The sequence below is a fragment of the Gavialis gangeticus genome, unplaced genomic scaffold (assembly GCF_001723915.1).
Source record: "Gavialis gangeticus isolate Ggan-Ray unplaced genomic scaffold, GavGan_comp1, whole genome shotgun sequence".
NCBI lineage: Eukaryota > Metazoa > Chordata > Crocodylia > Gavialidae > Gavialis > Gavialis gangeticus.
Window position 1 is genome coordinate 78,239,302 of NW_017729024.1, and position 10,380 is coordinate 78,249,681.

A 10,380-nucleotide genomic window follows, 5' to 3' on the forward strand; every position below is an offset into this window, starting at 1 on the left:
CCTTCTAGCCCTAATGTCTATGAAAGCTATGAAAATATGAACAGGTAATGGAAAAAAAAATCAACATTTTTCAAGCTACAAAATGAATTATGTAATTCCAGTACTAAAGTCAAATTAAGTCAAACTGAAAGATTATTATATATACTTTTGTATTCCAAAAGTGAAAGGGAACCAGGCACTGGTTTACACTTTTCCACTGGGCTTTGTCACTGCTAATTTCCCAGATATATGTGTGGTCAAAAGCTTAAGTTTAAGCTTGCTTATAACTTTAAGCATGTTATTAGTCATTAGAAAGTAAACCAAGTTCTTCACACTTTTAAAGTTTTTGTGTCAAAATAATGTGTATAATATTTGTTTAAATTGCAATGATTGGATTTTTTATATTGATATTGGATTTATGCCATACTATGTCATGGGTGACTTGATTGTCATGGGTAATTTAAACTACCCTGACATCTGTTGGGAAGATCATTTAGCTAGCTACAGCAGATCAACCAGTTTCCTGTTCTTGACACAGGCTGTGGAGGGGCCGACTAGGGATAAACCCACTCTGGATTTGGTGCTGGCCAAAGGGGAAAATGTGGTAAGTGACCTGAAGATTGGAGGTGTGTTGGGGTGACAGTGATCATGATCTGATCAGATTCACCACCCAGCGAAAGGCTGAGAACTCTACCAGCAGAACAAAAGTCATAGACTTCAGATGGGCAGACTTTGGTAAACTCAGGAGTCTAGTTTGAAAGGCCCTTCACAACCAGCAACTGGACAACTTGGGAGCTTGTGAACGATGGCAATTCCTCAAGAAGGCTATTCTTACTGCTCAAAAAGAGGCCATCCCCATGCAATCAAAAAGAGGAAGAGGGACCAAGAGACCCACCTGGCTTAACAGAGACATTATGGAACTTCTCAAAAAGGAAAAAGAAGCATATATGGAATGGAAAAATGGTTTGGGATCCAGAGAAGAGTATGCTCATGCGGTCAGGGTTCTGCAGATATGAGACAAGGAAAGCCAAGGCATCCATGGAAATCAAGCTAGTGACTGAATTTAAAAATAACAAAAAAGCCTTCTATAGGTACATAGGGAGCAAGAAAAAATCAAGCTCCACTGTGGCACCCCTACTGAACATGGAGGGAAAGCCCACAGTTGAAAAAGTAGATCTTCTTAATAATTACTTCATATCAGTATACCTGAAACCAGGCAAGAACTGGTCACTAGACTGGCAGTGCAGGGAATACAGCAATGACAGCAGTCCTCATAAAATCATATTATGGGGTAGCCTCATCCTGGAAGGTCGTCTCCAGTGGTGTACTCTAGGGATCAGTGCTCAGTCTCGTGCTCTTTAACATCTTTATTAACGACCTGGGTGAGGGAGTGAAAAGTGCAATGATTAAGTCTGTGGATGATACCAAGCTGTGGGGACAAGCAGGCACATCAGAGGACAAGTTAAGGATTCAGGAAGACCTTGAGAGGCTGGTACTATGGACTGAACAAAACCATATGAGGTTAACAGGGACAAATGCTGGGTTCTTCATCTGGGTAGGAAGAACCCTCACCATATCTAAACAATGGATGGTGGTCCACTGGCTGGCACTGCATCTGAAACGGATCTAGGGGTGTCAATTTACTCAAGTATGGATATGAACCACCAGTGTGATGAAGTCACCAACAGAGCAAATAGAATTCTGGTGTGACTCACCAGATGTGTCTCCAACAAATCTAGAGAGGTGCTCCTTCCCTTCTGCTCAGTGTTGGTGATGCCATAGCTGGAGTACTGTGTCTAGTTCTGAGCACCGCACTTCAAGAAAGATGTGGACAATTTCAAAAGGGTGCAGAGAAGGGCCACCCGCATAATCAAGGGCCTGGGGGACAGGTCCTATGAGGAGAGACTTTGGGATCTGGATTTGTTCAGCCTGAGCAAAAGAAGGCTGAGCACTGACTTGATAGCCACGTACAAATGTGTCAAGGGAGAACACCAGGATGTAGGAGAACAACTTTTCAGAAAAGCCCCCTCCCACCCCCCGGAAAATGCAGATCAACGGATACAAGCTAGTTGAGGAAAAGTTTAGGTTGGACATAAAGATAAACTTCTTTTTCATATGGGTAACTAGAATCTGGAACACACTTACAGCAGAGGTGGTGCAGTCACCCTCTCTGGTGGTCTTTAAGAGAAGGCTGGACAAATACCTTTTTGAGCTCATTTGAGCCCAATTACCTCCTGCCCATGGCAGGAGACTGGACTTGATGATCTTACAGGTCCCTTCCAGTCCTCCTTTCTGTGATTTCATGTGATAACAAGTTTCTGCTGTATAGTTAGTATTTTTTTTATAAATACTGATTTTTGCATACTTTACTTTTATTGTTTCCATATGAACAAGAATGTGAATTGTTTTATATTTGTTGTTCTAAAGCAAATTTTGTTCACTAATGATTTTGAACGGTGCAAAACAATTTGAATAGTTATTGTGGGATTCATAAACATGTCCGTGTTTAGTTTATTGTAGAGGGAATACATTGATATTGACATTTGCAAAAATTGGTATTGCTGCAGAAAATTTATGTACAAAATAGAGAATTTTTTCAGATAACGTATACATAATTGTGCAAAATGACTTTTTGCAGCAAGACGGACTGCTCTCATACTAGGTACAGAAATGCCAAAGCGTTCACAAATTATATAATTGTGGGTAGTAATTAATAAGTACTGGCTGGTATTTGTTTTCACAAAGGGGAAAATGCCACCTTTTTTTAGATAACCTTCCATAATTGTATGGGTGACTGGTGCCTCCTGAGTCTGGGGGGGCACCAGATTGTCAACGAGGCAGGGGGCACTTCTGGTTTCATGGCTGGATTTCCAGGGGGTCCATGGTCGATCTCGGGGTGCATGTGCACCCACATGCACCCCCTATGCATCACCAATGCATAATTGGCTCCTCACTTGTAGTACTGAATTAAAAGCTTCCCCCAAATGAACATGATTTATTTATAACACAAATACATTTCACCCTTATCCTTTCACCTATTTATTTATTTAGGATATGAATAATACCTGTAGGCACACTGTTACCCCACCCCCCAAATAAATAAAATAAAATTAGGGTGGGACATTCACCTTCTGGTGGTCAAGTAATATTAGTAGAAATTCTTAAAGCTGTAGCACAGTCTGTTAGGAAGCAGACTATCAAAATGCACACATGCTGGCTCTAGAATCTTAATAGTCTAATGTACTTATTCCATATAGAAAGGCACCACATTCTGTGTTTCAATAGTTTCAGTATATTTTGGCAATTGTGAGCTACTTTCTTAACTTACTTCAGGTTAGTGATATAAAGTTTTTGATCAATAATACAAATGCCAAGCCTGCTGTTTCTGTATTTGAAGCCTTGTGCTCTGTTTTTATTTATATCTTTTTCTAGTCAACTAAGCTGTTTGTCATCAGTGTGGCTTTTAATATGCAATTGCTTTGTGAGCTGAAAATAGTTTTTGTAATTGTAGAAGTGTCACAGAAACATACCAGTAGTTTTACTAAGCAGTTTTGTTTTAGAAAAAAAAAATCAGAAACTATTTCACAAATTTCTTTCATTGCCAAAAATGTATCTTAAAATGTGTTAACCATTTGCCTTTATTCTTTACTGTGATCCGCTGTCTGTCTTTGGTTAGGAACTGAGTGATTGGTGCCAAATGTTTAAGGCAACAATTTATTATTTTGGTTTCATTTTGTGGTAAGTCCATATTAAAAAGAAAAAAGAAAAACGTTTAGAAAGAGAGAGAAGAAAAAAACTTTCAGAGGGCACAGCAGAGCGGACAGCAAATATCCCGTAAGTAATGCCAGCAGTCAGGAAATAACATATATTAAATTCAAAGCAGTCATTCGTGTCTTCAGTCTCTCCAGGAATGCTAGTACAAATCCAGCTGGCACTTCAGGTAGGTTCTACAGCCACATCTGCCTGACGCATTTGGCGGTGTCTGCTACTCTCTCTTTTTTTAAGGCCTCAGTGCTAAGAAAAGTATAATTCATTTATTTTAGGATTTCAAGGAACAGATAATCCACCACGTGGCAAGAGTTCTCCTCATCAGCTTTTTCCTACTGTTGTAATTCAGAACGGGAATCGAAAAAATATGACAGACATGCTTTAAGTTTTTTGTTAAAGCAATAGCAGTATTTCCATAATATGTTTGCATTCTTTTCTTTGCCTGGTAAGGTGGCATGTTACTAGTTTGGTAAAATGCTGTCTTCTTTTTTCTTCACCAGAAAATATGAAACAAAGGACGATACAATTATGTGATGATAGTTGCCCATTTTAGTCAGAGAGGGGTAAGTAACTGATATAGCTCTATAACGTCAAAAGCATCTTGTGAATATAGTGGAAATGCTTTTGGTGAGATGAATTTGCCATATCTCTTCGTGGTATAATTCTGACTTTTGTGTTATGATGAGGGATAAATTTGACCCATTACTTCAAATGGGATGTCTAATACTTCAGGCTTCAACCTGGAGCTTTATTTCAAGTCAGCACTTGATAAAATTAGAGTTAGGGAACATACAGAGATTACATTTAGATCAACATAACTAGTGGTATGTTAATCTAAATGCCCATCTGTGAAGACATTTGGGGGGTTTAAATTGGGCCAAATAGGGTGGGCCAAATGTAAGTTAGTTCACCTGAGTAGGGAAACTAACTTAGAAGTAACAGGTTAATCCAATCTAGTAGATGTCTGCACACATTTGGAGTGGAGCCTTGGGGCTGGGAAAGCCCAACTGCTCTCCCAAGCCCTGTGGCTGTGCTCTTCCTACTCCCCCCACCCCTTGACCTGACTGTTTTTTTAAGTCCTTAATCCTGCCAACCCCCTCAGACCTGTCAACCCCCCCTTGCACACCCACTAGGACCGACTTGATCCTGCCCACCCCTTACCCCACCTGAGTTACTTACACTGGCCTCATGGCTCCCATCACCAGTGAACACCTACACATGCTACTCCCAGTCTACAGTCGCATGGTTTAAAATAAACTGCATGATCATAGACCAGGTGTGGTGTACATTTATAGATTCATAGACACTAGGGCTGGAAGGGACCTTGGAAGATCATCGAGTCCAGCCCCCTGCCCCAGGGGCAGGAAGTCTGTATGCACCCTTAATGTCAGTCTGAGGTAGTCTTCTATACACACACGTACACATGAACATCATAACTCTTAACTTAATTCCATTTCAGCTGGACTTGCATAGGTTTATTTGATGCCTCATAACTATAACTGCTCACATGAAAAGGTGAATTGTTCTAATAAAATACTATATTTACTTGAATTCAAGATGCCCACTCCAAATTAAATCCTATACATGGAAAATTAGAAATTAGTTATAATTTTCTATATATAGAATCTAATGAGTGGAAGGTCACCTTAAATTTGTCCCCCTTACTGTTATGGCAGAAAAAGCAGTGATGGGGGGGAGGGACCAGACCCCCTCCCTTTGCTCCCCTGCCTCTTGTCCCCCTACACCTATACCTGCCCTCCCCTTCCCACCTCCATGCCCCCACATGTCTGTGCCTGAGCCCTGACACCTGTCTCCCTGTGTCTACCCCCTCACTCTTTACCCTCCTCCGCTTATCTTCTGTGCAACTCTGCTCCTCCAGGGCAGCCAACAACAATGGTGGCCTAGGCCTGGCTCTAGCCCAGTCTGGCCAGGGTGAAGTAACAGCAAGTCTCAGCTGGGCTGGAAGGACAGGAGCAGAAGAGTAGAAGGTAATGGGGAGAGGGGGCAGCTGGGAGAAGGTGAGTAGAGAATAGGGAGACAGGAGAGGGGGAGGCAAGCATCGGCATGGTGAGGGCAAGGGGTGGGGAACAGACTACAGGTCCCCCTCCCCTTGGTCTCCCCTGTGTTACCCCCAGCTATATGCTCCCACCCCCCATCAAACAAACTATTCCAGACTGGAGAAGGCAGTGGTTAAGCTCTGGCTTCAGCCCTGAGCCCAGAGCCAAAGCTGAAGCTGAGCCATTGCCTGCCGCCAGAACTCAAATCCAAGGCAAGGCATTTTCCCCACGTGCTGATAGGGAATTCAAGGAAATACAGTAACAAAAGTCTCTGTGATAAAGAGGTAAGTGCCCACCTTTGTTAGGACAGGAACACCACCAGTTCTCAGTAGCTTATGAAGGATAAGAAATAAAACAGGAATACACATGGAAAAACACAACCACTGTCATCACCACCACTGCTGCAAGGACAAAGTAACAAAGGCATTACTGAATCACATAAAATTTGGCTTGAGAGGAAACTCAGGAGGTTATGTCATCCAAATCTGCTGCTCAAGTTGGGACCATCCCTGTCTAAATAATCTCAGGCAACCATTTGTAGAATCTGCTCTTAAATGTCCCAGTGATAGGGATGTCACAACCTTTCCATGTAATTAGTTTCAGAGCTTAAATGCCTCACTGACGGACAGTTTTTCCTAATATCTAACCTAAATCTCACTTGTTGCAATTTAAATCCATTACTATTTGTTCTGTCCACTGTGAATATAAAGACCAGTTGATCACCACATCCTTCATAGCATCCTTTTGTATTTGAAAACTATTATCAGGTCCCCGCCCCCAATATTTTCTTCTCGAACATAAATCATCCCATTTCTTTTACCAGTACTTATATCATGTTTTTTAGACCTCCAATATTTTTTGCTGTCATTTCCTAAACTCTCTCCAGTCTGTCCAAATCTGACTTAGTACTCAGTGTGAGGCCAGGCCATCTTTAAACAGAGCAGAACACATCCTCTGACTTGGATATGCCACACCTATTAATACATCCATTAATGCTATTAATGTATGCCATTAACTTAAACTTTTTTTAATATCATGCTATTTATTGACTCATGTGCACCCAGAGGATGATTTGATCAGCAAAAAATGGGGGTCCATTTTCCACTCAGCGGCAGCAAACTCCATGGGGACCTACAAAATTATGGTCCCAAAATGCCTCATACTGCTTGACACACTTCCTGTGCTGGCTGCTTACTGAAGTCCTTCATAGGTGGAACATGAGACAGTAGGGTGAGGAGTTCCTTCTCCATCCTTCTGGTCCACCTCTCTCAGATGGCATCTGGGGCACATGCCCTGGCTACCCACCTCAATTTACACTACTGTGGGCATGATTACACGTGCATTATTGCACCATTACTACTACACATTAAGTTTAGTACCTCTAATACAAGGTACTGTACTACATAAATACACAGCAGCCAATGCTAATGTGTAGTAGCAACAGCATGCAGCCCTTTTGTGATGCTTAATGTGTAGTAGACTAATTCTACTGTACATTAGTGCAGTAGTACAATTTTTGCTGTGATGCGCAGTAGAATTAGTCTACTGTGCATTAAGCATCTCATATAAACATGCCCAGTGTGTATCATACAATCCTCTATAGCCCCCAGGTCCTTTTTAAAAGTACCAGTCCAGTGAATCTGCCCCATATTCTTTTTGCATATATGATAGTTCCACCCTAAGTGTAGTGCTTTGAAATTATCCATAGTGAATCATATTTATTTCAGGCAAATTTATCATTTGAATCCTAGTCTATCCCCTGAATTGTCAGCCATTCTATCCATCTTGTTTTAATCTGAGTATTTACTAACTGTAAATATTGTTCTGTCCTTCAAGTCATTAATGAAGCTGTTTGCATGTATCATCTCTGTAAGTAGCTCTAATAGAGAAGAGTTTTCCCTGAGAGACTATGAGTATGTCAACGCTGCTAATTAGTGTCTGCCTTAATACAGCCCCTCTACATCTATTTTAATTAATTATGTGGCATACTGATCTAATCTTCAAAAGGGTTTAAGGGACAAGGATTTAATGAGATACTGAATCACAGTCTACAAGTCTGACCTAAGACATGAACTCTTGATCTTTTGTAGGAAAGAGATGGTACTAGCCTCTATTAATACTTGTAATTATGCAAGTGAAGTCAATGATGTGTTCAAATATAATGTTTAAGAGAAGAAACTGATAGGTAGTGGGACCAAAGAGTAAAATCCAGTCCCCCTCTTATGATGTACCGAACAGTACAGTATGATTTGTGTTGTCAGAAGGCAGATCTGGTCCTATGAAGTCTTGCATAGTGTCCATGGTAAATCACTATTATTAGTAACTTGTATTCACAGAAAATATGTTTCTGCTAAGACTGGGTACACTAAATATCAGTCTGGCAGTGAATATATTGATTTTTTAGGCTGTTTGGGGCACTCATCCTAGCTTAATGAAAAGTGATTTTTATATGAGCATTTCATACCATAATTTACACTGTGTGAACTTAGAATGAAAAAATCTTTTTTTCCTGCTCATTCTTCTTCCTCTCCCTCCAAACATTTAGTAAATAATGTTAGTGTTTATTCAGCCTGAAGGTGTTACAATATCAACTAGCTTTGGTGCTACTTGCATGAGTAAAGACTGCATTTATGATAGCTAAATGATTAGTAAATGGAAGACCTTAAATGTTCAGTTATATGATACAAAGATTTAGTACTTCAAATAACTATGAGAACATCCTCATCCATTTGTAAATAAAATAATATACATTTAGGGTGATCTTCTATTACCATTGGCAGTCTAGATTCTATTTCCATTTGGTTGTCTAAGCCATGAGACCTAGTGCCCATATAGATCAGGGGTAGTCGACTTTCTCTAGCTGTGAGCTGGAGAGACCTACCCTGGATCAGAGGTGGGTAGGCATGTGCTAGGATTAAGCTGCTGCTGCTGCCACTCATCTCCAGAGTGGCTTAGGAAAAGTGACTGCAGCTGGTGCTTATTCCCATGACCAAATGCTGAAGTCCTACATCCATAGGTCAGATCTAATGGATTCTGCTGTCTATAGATTGTCAACCCCTCACTTAGGTGACCAAATAGTAATGTCAAATTCATCTCAGTGAGGAGAGCCTTCTGTACTGCTTCACCCTTAATAAGGTTTTTTTTTTACTTCATTTTACTGTGAAGTTGAGCTAAAATTCCTCCTTTTTTCTCAGGGTTTTAATACTTAGGACTTCAGATTTTCTTACTGCACTTCCTACACTGGAGATGGATTGAGTCTGAGTCTTCTCTTGCCCAAACTTGCTTAAATCTGAAATAATTCAATTGACATTAAGGCTAGGGATAGAAGTTACACACAAACTGGTTTAAGTGATTAGAAATTAGTTTAAACCTGTAACAGAACAGAAGCTCAGTGCACATAAACCAAAACAAAATGGCCGAAACTGGTTTAAGATAAATCTGGTTGAATGTAGCACACTTAACTGATTTGGGTCAAACTGGTTTATGAAACTTCTGTTCCAGACTTCTTCCTGGTTTCAGTTAAATCAGAGTCCCCCAGCATCCCAGCATGCTTTGCAGCCCTGGGCTGGCCTGTCTGCTCCAGAGAGCAGGGCTGGCCCTGCCTTTCTGCTCCCTAGCTGGGGCAGAAGGCTGACTGACAACTAAACCAATGGGAAAACCAATAAGTAGTGAGAGGAGGCTGCAGCAATTCTAACAGCAGGTACAGCAACTAGCTACAGCAAACCTCATTATTTGCTTTTCTTTTCAATTCTGCATCCACTGAAAACGACTGTGAAAAATCTTGATTTTTAGTACTGGTTGTCCTGAAAATATTAAAAAGGACTTTTTTTTTTTGCTGCAGAATACAGATAGGGCAGATTGGCAGTTTCCCCTTTAGCATTGCTATGGGTAGCAGAACCTTTTGCAAACAAATTTAGTAAGGTCAAGTTTTATCCAAGAAGCTCCGGCCGCATGCTTTGTTTTGCTCTGATACCTATACTCCCTCAGCCCTCAGGTGTTCTACCTGTGATTATCTTAAATCACCCTGAAACCCTAGCAATGAGGTTACATTTACAAGATGAAACATTATCATAAAATCATAGAAAATTAGGGTTGGAAGGGACCTCAAGAAATCATCTAATCCAGTCCCCTGCTCACAGAAGAACCACCCCCAACTAGATCATCCCAGCCAGAGCTTTGTTGAGCTGGTTCTTAAAAATCTGCAAGGATGGAGAGTCCACAACCTCTCTGGGCAACATGTGCTAGTGTTTTACTACCCTTCTAGTGAGAAAAATTCTTCTTAATATCTAACCTAAAATTCTCTTGCTGCAATTTGAGACCGTTGCTTCTTGGCAACAAAGGCACACTGTTGGCTAATATTCAGCTTATTGTCCACTGTAACCCCCAGGTCCTTTTCTGCAGAGTTGCTGCCAAGCCAGTCAGCCCTCAGCCTGTACTCGTTCATGGGATTGTTCCATCCTAAGTGCAGGAGTTTGCATTTGTCCTTGTTGAACCTCATGAGATTTCTTTTGGACCAAAGCTCCAATTTGTCTAAGTCACTGTGAATCCTAGCTCTACCTTCCAGCATATCTACTAC